This window comes from Canis lupus, chromosome 34 (genome assembly GCF_011100685.1).
Source record: "Canis lupus familiaris isolate Mischka breed German Shepherd chromosome 34, alternate assembly UU_Cfam_GSD_1.0, whole genome shotgun sequence".
Taxonomy (NCBI): domain Eukaryota; kingdom Metazoa; phylum Chordata; class Mammalia; order Carnivora; family Canidae; genus Canis; species Canis lupus.
In genome coordinates, this window is record NC_049255.1 from 11,832,574 (window position 1) to 11,842,337 (window position 9,764).

Consider the following 9,764-nt stretch of genomic DNA (forward strand, 5'->3'; position numbering starts at 1 on the left):
GAGGTGGCAGGGCCGGTGGCTGGGAGCCCCCCCTACACACACACACACACACACACACACACACACAGTGTCTGGAGCACTGGCAGCTGGAAGGACCCCCGCGGAGCCTCCAGAGAGAGCTCAACCCCCAGTGACTCGACCTCAGACTTACAGCAGCCACAGGAAACCCATAGGCACACGTTCCAAATTCAGTAGCAAGTTGAAACAAAAAAGGATCTCAGAAGTCTCCTTAATTGGTCCCCTCACGTGCAGAAAACGGATGTTCACAGACACGGAGGGTCTGACCCACGTTCCCAAGATGGCCAGCTGTCTTTATCTTTGAGGATGCTGTGCGGTGGGGCCTGGCCTAGGTTGCCTGTCGTATGGCGAGTGCTAGGACACGTCCACAGGGTGCCCGCGTCCTCCCACATCTCCGAGGGCCACAGCAGTCCTGCAGACACGCAGGCCCTGCCGGGGCAGAGTCCACCATGCAGGCCTGGTGGGCGGTGGCATGCATTGTCTTGGTCAGTAGCCAAGAGGATCCCACGGACAGAAGATCCCAGTCTCCCACACCCATTTTACAGGAGAGGGAACCAAGTCTCAGAAGAACTGTGAAACTCGGCCACTGCCAGCCCCTAAACACGCCTGTGTGCCCCTGCAGAGAGACCTCCAGGGTCTTGTTGGGCCCCCTCTGGACTCTAAGGGCAGCCCCAGGGCAAAGACCGTGCAACCTCCTGTGGCTTATGGGCTGTGTGCTCCTGTAACTTCTAATACTCAGGTTCAGGACGCAATCCCTGTAAATATTTCTTCAAAGGACCCTTTTCAATCTCACGGAGCGGGAAGTGATGTGCTTTTAAAAAACAATTAGCCACACATTTTTGCTCATTAAATAAATATTTTTACTTTGAACCCAATTGATTTTTCAGACACACAGAACAATGAGGCTGAGTCACCCCTTTGCAGCTCTGGAGCCTCTTTCGTCCCTGGAACTTTGAAGTCTCTGCAAGTCTGTGACACCTGGCCTGTGGGGGGATGTAGGACTGGTCCCACAAATGCACACTGAAGTTCTCACCCATTTCTAGGGGGTATGGAAATTGGTTTTGAATCTGTGAGCACATCCCTCTTCTTGGCCTGCCAAGCAAACACACAAGGAAAGTGCCCAGAAGGTGAAATGAGGAGCTGCCCTGGCCACTCCTCCTGCAACTCCAGCCTGCCCCAGCCAGCCAGCCCTGACTCACCTTGCTTCCTGACACCACTCTCTGTTCTATGGCTGCTTGTACCCATGGAAGTCAGGAAGACTTCCTCCTGTGGAACTCGATGATGTTTATTGAGGACCTACTTATTCCAGGTCCTGTTCTAGGTGCTAGGCATGCAGTAGACTTTGTTTCCAGTGGGCAGAGTGGGAAATGGGCACCAGGAAATGCTTTGGTATGCCCACAGGTGAAACATGCTCTGGAAACAAAGAGGGGAACAGGACGAGAACATGGGGTCCGGGCACATTGAGGTTTTCAATACACCCAGGATAGACCTGATCCAGAGGTGGTGTTTTTGCAAAGACCTGTCCACATCAGGTTTAGCTGTGCACACCGAGGCTCCGCAGGACAGGGTCCAAGCACAGGGAAGAGCCAGGTGAGGTCTTGACTCAGGGGCTCTGGGGTCAGGTGGGGCGCAGCCTGGCCAGCTTGGGGAGGAGGTGGGGTGGTGCATGCAGCCTTTCCCTCACTGACCGGGCCCCCTCTGACCACATTGGCACCTCCTGAAATCCAAGTGCTAGATGAGAATGTGTCCTTATCCTTTCTCCCACTGACTTCTTACCTGGAATCACTCTTCTGCTGACCTCCATTTTTTTTTAAAGATTTATTTATTTATTTTATGATAGCCATAGAGAGAGAGAGAGAGAGGCAGAGACACACAGGAGGAGGGAGAAGCAGGCTCCATGCCAGGAGCCCGATGTGGGACTCGATCCCAGGACTCCAGGATCGCTCCCTGGGCCAAAGGCAGGTGCCAAAATGCTGAGCCACCCAGGGATCCCCTGCTGACCTCCATTAAATCCACTTCCCACTTAATGTTCTGCTACATTTGGTCTTTCTTCATTTTTGTGCGGACCCACAGAATACCAAACCAATGGTGGGTTTTACACAAAAATATATTTAATTTTGTTTTCTTAAATAAATATCACATCACTTATTTAAATAGTCAACTGGTAAGTTTATTTTATTTTTTTAAGATTTTATTTATTTATTCATGAGAGACACAGACAGAGAAAGAGGCAGAGACCCAGGGAGAGGGAGAGGCAGGCTCCATGCAAGGACCCCTTTGTGGGACTCAAACCTGGGAATCTGGGATCACGCCCTAAGCCAAAGGCAGGCGCTCAACTGCTGAGCCACCCAGGCGTCCCAACTGGTAAGTTTATTACTCTTGCGTGGAAGTAACTGTAGGTATTGGAAGAGTAAGTAAAGACTTGGGTTAAACTCCAAAGAGGCAGTATAGACAAACATTGAAATGTGGAAGCAGGTAACTCTCAGTTCTCAGTTGCTCTCAATTTAGTTGTTTGCACATTCATAAGTTGATCTCTTATCTTTGTTAATATAGATTGGATTGGACTTGTTCATTTTCTAATTCTTGAAATAAACTTTGGAGCTGGCTCATGGAATAATTTCTAACCCACGCTGAAGGGTGTGTGTCATTGAATTCAGTTAGCACCTCAGAAGAGCATGCTAGAAACAGATGAAAACCACAGTCTAAGATTTCAAAGGGAGCCAAAAGGAAACAAAATGGTAGGAGCTACGAAAGAACAACACAATTTAGAATCAGAACAATTGAGAAGGGAAGGCATGCAGAAAGCGAATATTTGGGAAGTGAGATGACTGGACTCAGGGAAGAGTTTAAAAGACTCTTCAACTTTAGAGAAGCTGACATGAGAGAAGCAAACTAGAAGTCACAGTGGACACTGCCTTCCGGGAAGAGGAGGTGGTGGGGCTGTCCACTTGGCAAGCAGGACTCCTCTCACCTGTCACCAGGGGCCTCTGCAGCTTGCCCAGCAAGCCCTAGCACAACGTGCCACTGAAGAAAATTCTCCTGAAGGAGGCACAGCAAGTGAGGGCAAGCACTGAAAGAGGACACTGAGCACTGGAAACACACCCAGAATGACCAGCAGTGAGGCGTTCAGCAAAATTGGTGAACCTTTTAAAAAAAAAGAGAAATAATTTGGTCATAAGACAACAAAACCAGATCACTTTTAAAGGAAAGGAAGTCCGCGTATCCTCTTTTTTTGCCTGAGATAATGGAGTGACATAGTTAAGGAACAAGCACATAGGCCAGGGACGTTACATCTTGCTAAACTGATGGAGGGTGTTAGCAGAGGACCACAGGCACACACCGGGGCCCTGCGTGTGTCAGCCAATGCTGCCTTACGGGCTGGATGGTAAGCAAGCTCTAGGGGTCAAGAGGCTCACTGAAGATATTATAAAGATGCTTCCTTAATTAACCATTTAAAACATAAAAACTGTTCTTTGGGACACATAGAGAGGCGGGGGCTTGAGCGAGCCTCAGACAATCCAAATGGCTGGGGAGGTATCCACTTCAGAATTTGGAATCTGGTTTTGGATTCAAGATTCTAAATGCAGAACTTGGAATTCAGAATCTGAACCCAGAACCTTAACTGACCTCTGAGAAACAGGATCCAGAATGAGAATTGAAAGTAATGGCTGAGCAGTTCGCTGCCGGTATCGGCAACATTTCTGGAACTTGTAGAATTTATTCTCTTTCCTTTTCATCTTAACTCACTTAGCCAATTTACATATATACTATAAGGTTTACTCTGTTCTAACAAAAATGAAACCATCAGGACACAAAACAGTTTCAACACTCCAGAAACTTTCTTTAGGCTGCCCTTCGGGGATCGAAGCCCTCGACGACCCCAAACTCCTGGGAACTCTCATCTGTTTCTCCGTCTCTAAAGGTCTGCCTTTTGTGAAATATCACATACAACGCACCTTTCTGTGCTGACCCCTTTCGCTCAGTGGGTGTCTTTGACATCATCCAAGTTTTTACCTGTAGGCACTGTTAGTTCCTTTGTTACTGAGGAGTATCCCATTGTGTGCATGTGCAACTTTGTTCATCCGTTGAGAGATATTCAGTTTCCAGTTTTGAATGATGATAAATAAAGCTGTTATAAATGGTTGTGTATAGATTCTTCTGTGAGATAAATTCTCATTTCTGTAGGGTAAATGTCTAGGGATGGGATTGAGGAATCATACAGTAAGAGTGTGTTTAACTTTCAACGAAACGGCCACTTTTCCAGAGTAGCTGCACCATCTTCCCGTGCCCACCACAATGGAAGAGTGCTCTGCACTCTCACTGGTGCTTGATATGGTCAAGTGTTTTCTTTATCTTCCTTTTCTCTCCTTCTTCCTGTTGTGCTATTCTGATGGACAGAGAGCAGCACCACATTTGCATTCCCCTTGACCAACACTGTGGAATAGCTCCACATGTACCTACTTGCTGTCCAAAATTCTCTGGTGAAGTATCTGTTCAAATCTTTTGCCTTTGTTTAGTGGGTGTTTGGGAGTTCTTTATACATTCTAGATACAAATCCTTTGTTGGATGCATGGCTCACAGATATTTCTCTTTAGCCCATACCTTGTCTTTTCACCCTCTTAACAGTATATTTTGCAAAGCCAAAGTTTTAATTCTCAGGAAGTCCAATCTATCCATTTTCTCTTTGACGGCATGCATTTTTTGTGTCATGTCTAAGAATTCAATTTCTAACCCAAAGTAAAAAAATGTTTTCTCCTTTGGTTCTAAAACTTTGATGATTTTACATTTTGCATTAAGATTTATGCTCCATTTTGAGTTAATTTTTCTAAATCAGTGCAGATGTGTACATCAATGTTTATCTTTTTGCATATGGATGTCCAGTTGTTTCAACACTATTTGTTGAAAAGATGGTCTTTCCTCCATTGAATTCCCTTTGCATCCACTGTAAAAATCAATGGGCCATATTCGTGTGGGTCTATTTCTAGAACCTCTACTTCTTCCCGTTGATTTATGTGTCTATTTGCTAGAACCACACTGTCTTTATTACCTTCACAGTAGGTCTTAAAATCAGGGAGTATGAGTCCTTCAAGCTTACTCTTCTTTTTCAAAATTGATTTAGCTAATCTAGTCCTTTGTCTTTCCATACAAATTTTAGGACATGCTTCTTTTTATCTGGAAAAAAAACCTTGCTGGGATTTTTACTGCAATTGCATTATACCTGTAGATCACTTTGGGGGCTAACTAACCTTTTTAGTGTGTTAAGTCTTCTAATCATTTATTTGAGTCTATGTTGGTTGCTTTCATCAGCATATTGTATTTTCAGCATAAAGATCCTGTTCATGTTTTGTTTAGTGTATACGTATTTCACTTTCTGTGGACTAGTTGTGAGTGGCCCTAAGTTGCACATCTTGGTCTCCACAAGCCCACTGTTAGTGTATAAAAAGTGTGATTTCTGAGTGTCGATCTTGTATTCTGTGACCTCGCTGCACTTATTAGCTCTGGGTATCTTGTTTTGTTTGTAAATTCCTTGAATTTTCTACCCAAACAATTATAACACCTGCAAATGGAGCTGTTCTTATTCCTTCCTTCCCCATCTGTATGCTTTTTGTCCTACCTTCCCTTCCCACGAGTGAGGATGTTAGAAAGGAGTGGGAAAATCAGGAGTCCTTTTCTTATTCCAGATCTTGGGGAGAAAGTTCAGTTCTTTGCCATTTAGTATATTAGCTGTAGATCTTTTAATAGACATCCTTTATCGGACTAAGGAAGTTCCCTTCTTCTAGTTTGCTGAGAGCTCTTGAATCATGAATGAATCTTGAATTTTGTCATTTTTTGTGTGTTATTTGAAATGATCATTGAGTTTTTCCTCTTTCCTATGTTAATATGGTGAATTGTGCCTACTGAACTTCAAATGTTTAGCCCACTTTGTCACTATGCATTGTTGCTTGTATACATTGTTAATTTGATTTGCAAATATATTGTTAAGTATTTTTCCATCTGTTTATGAGGGATATTTGTATGCTGGCTTTTTTTTTCTTGTCATGTACCTGGTTTTGCTGTCAGGTAAACCTGACGTCATGACATCAGTTGGGAAGTGTTTCTCCTCCTCTATTTTCTGAAAAAGATTGTGTAGAATTGGTAGTATTTCTTCTTTAAATATTCACAAACTCACTAAGAGAATTGTCTTATCTGGAATTCTCATTCTCAGGTTTTTCACCATGAAGCTGATTACTTTAAGACAATAAGGATTATTCAGGTTCTCTATTTCTTCTTGGATGAATTTTAGTAGCTTGTGACTTTCAAATAATTGGTCTGTTTCATCAAAATTGTTGAATGTATGCACACAAAGCAGTGAGTAATGTCCTCTACTGTCTTCTCACTGTCTCGGGGGACAGTCGTGATGTCTCATCCTCCATTACCAGAACTGGTCACCTAACCTTCTCTCTCTCTCTCACTGGTCTGGTTAAAGGTCTATCAATTTTATTGGTCTTTTAAAATAACTGGCTTTTAGTTTCACCGATTTTTTTCTTTATGGTCTTTCCAGTTTTAACTCCATTGATTTCTCTTATGTTTGTTATTTCTTTCCTTCTGCTGGCCCTCAGTTTACATGCTCTTCTTTTTCTAATTTCTTAAGGTGGAAGCTTAGATTGTGGATTTCTAACTTTTCTGTTTCAGATATAAGCATTTATTTCTTCTTTCTAATTAAATGCTAATATAAATGTACCTCTGAACACTACTAAATTTTGATATTTTGTATTTCTATTTTCATTGTTTAGTTTATAATTTTTCCAAAATATCATCCAGGATGCATGAATTATCTAGCTGTGTGCTGCTTAATTTCCACATAATTAAGGAAATTTCCAGGTATTTTCATTATTGTTTTCTAGTTTAATTCCATTGTGAATTTTTTTGTTTTTGTTTCAAATTTGTTAAGATGTGTTTTATGACCCGAGGTTGGGTCTGTCTCAGGGAATGTCCATTAACACTCAAGAAGGATGTGTGCTTTGATGTTATTCAGCAGAGTATTCTATGAATGCCAGTCCTTCCATTCCCTCGCTCATTTTCTGTCAACTTTTCTATCAGTTACTGAGAGAGTCTTGTTAGGACTGAATTGTAGGGACGCCTGGGTGGCTCAATGGTTGAGCATCTGCCTTCAGCTCAGGGTGTGATCCCAGGGTTCTGGGATTGAGTCCCACATTGGGCTCCCCTCAGGGAGCCTGCTTCTTCCTTTGCTTATGTCTCTGTCTCTCTGTATCTCTCATGAATAAATAAAATCATTACCAAAAAAAAAAAAAAAGGACTGAATTATATGTCCTCCACCTCACCCCCACCCTCCAGTTTGTATGTTGAGATCAGAGGCTCCAGCAGCTGTATTGAGAGATGGGGCTGTAAGGAGGTAATTAAGGTTAAAACAGGAGGTAGGGCCCTAACTTGACAGACTGTTCTTATAATTGAAGGAATAGACACCAGCTACCTTTCTGCATCCCTGTCTCTTCGTGCAAGCACAGAGGAAAGGCCCCTTAAGAATGTAGTGAGAAGGTGGTTGACTACAAGCCAAGGACAGCACTCTTGCCTTGACCTCAGACTTCCAGCCTCTAGGCTCTTGAGAGGGAAATCATCCTGTGAGCTGCCTGGCCTATGGGGCTCTGGTACAGCTGCCTGAGTGGGCAAGACAGGGCAGGGCTGGTCTGCTTCCCCTTTCCAGGCTATCAGCCTTTGCTTCATGTATTTTGCTGCCCTGCTAGCAGGGGCACACCAGCCGAGGGCCTCTGTGTCTTCTTGGTGAACTGACTGCATTATCATTATGTGGCATTCATCCTTACTGCTCTGAAGCTCACTCTGTAACTTCAGTTTTTTAGAATGCTGCTTGCTTTGCATATTTTTTCTACCTTTTTATTTTTTTAAGATTTTATTTACTTATCTGAGAGAGAGAGAGAGAGAGAGAGAGAGAGAGGCAGAGACACAGGCAGAGGGAGAAGCAGGCTCCATGGGAGGAGCCTGACCTGGGACTCGATCCCGGGTCTCCAGGATCACGCCCTGGGCTGAAGACAGTGCTAAACCACTGAGTCACCTCGGCTGCCCCACCTTTTTATTTTCAATCTACTTATATTGGTTATAGATGCACATAGGTAGGTCGTGTTGCTTCCGTCTGGTCTAACAACTTTTTTTTTTAAAAGATTTTATTTATTTATTCATGAGAGACACAGGGAGAGGCAGAGACATAAACAGAGGAAGAAGCAGGCTCTCTGAGGGGAGCCCGATGTGGGACTTGATCCCAGGACCCTGGGATCACGAGCTGAGCTGAAGGCAGATGCTCAATGACTGAGGCACCCAGGCATCCCTGGTCTAACAATTTTTGTCTTAATTGGTATGCTTAGATGATTTACACTTTTCTTAATTATTGATACATTTGAATTTAGATCTACCACTTATGTGTTCCATTATATGTTCTATATTTACATCCTTCGTTTTTCCCTTTTTCTTCCCTTTCATGTTTTCTTTTGGATTATTAGAATATTTTTTAGTTTTTTTGTTTTGATTTACCTATTTTTTTGTTTTACTTTATCTTTTCTACATAATATTTTAGTGGTTTCTCTAGAAATTACAATATAGATATTAACTTCTCGCTTCACTTTTCAATCTACTTAGAATTAATATTTTACCATCTCAAGTGGGATGTTAGACCTCATCACCATAGGAAGAAACAGAAAAATTGGACACACTGATCCAGCAAAGACATTGAATCAGTAACAAGAATCTCCCAACAAACAAAATTCCAGGACCAAATGGCCTCAAAGGCAAATTCTACCAAACATTTAAAGAAGAGTCAATACCCATTTTTTCTCAAACTATTCCCAAGAAGAGGAAGGAAAGCTTCCAAATTCATTGTGAGGCCAGCATTACCCTGATACCCAAACCAGATAAAGATACCACTAAAAAAGAGAACTACAGGCCAATATCCCTGATGAACATGGATGTAAAAATTCTCAACAAAATACGAAGAAACCAAATCCAACAATATATCAAAAAAAAAAAATAACTGACCATGATCAAGTGGGATTTATTTGTGGAATGCAAGGATGGTTCAATGCTCACGAATCAATCAATAAAATCATATGATCATTTCAGTAGATGCAGAAAAAGCATTTGACAAAGTACAGCATCCATTCATGATAAAAAGCCTCAACAAAGTAGGTGTAGAGAGAACATCCTTCAACATAATAAAGGCCATATATGAAAACCCCACAGCTTACATCAATGGTAGCAAATTGAGAGCTTTTCCCCTAAGGTCAGGAACATGATAGGGATGCCCACTCTCACCACTTTTATTCAACCTAGTACTGCACATTCTAGCCATGGCAGTCAGACAACAAAAAGAAATAAAAGACATCCAAATTGGTGAGGAAGAAGTAAAACTGTCACTATTTGTAGATGGTATGAAGTCTCGTCACCATATGGATCCCTCTAACTTTACCCTTTATGTGTGGTCACCAAGGGTATCATATCCACATGCATTGAACATCCTCAGACAGCCCTACTAATGTTAGACGGAATGGATGTCAGAGCCAGGAGTGAGAAGGAGAGATCACCAACTGCATTCACTCGGGATCTGCTGCTCCTCTTGCCCTTCCTTCTGGAAGTTTGTGTTTCCATCTGGTATCGTCTCTTTCTGCCTGAGAGACCCCTGGCACATCTTTCAAAATGCATGCTGTAGGAAGTGCTAAGAGTGTTTCTCTTCCTGAGAGTGT

At 42.7% G+C, this 9,764-nt stretch overlaps 1 long non-coding RNA gene across 1 annotated transcript; it reads left to right on the top strand.

Annotated features, from left to right (window-relative positions):
• The first annotated feature begins 3,662 nt into the window (after nt 1-3,662).
• Nucleotides 3,663-8,879, top strand: LOC111093962. Its single transcript, XR_005383529.1, has 3 exons — nt 3,663-3,940; nt 6,792-6,879; nt 8,665-8,879. It is a non-coding gene; the product is annotated as an uncharacterized LOC111093962 (long non-coding RNA).
• Nucleotides 8,880-9,764: the final 885 nt, after the last annotated feature.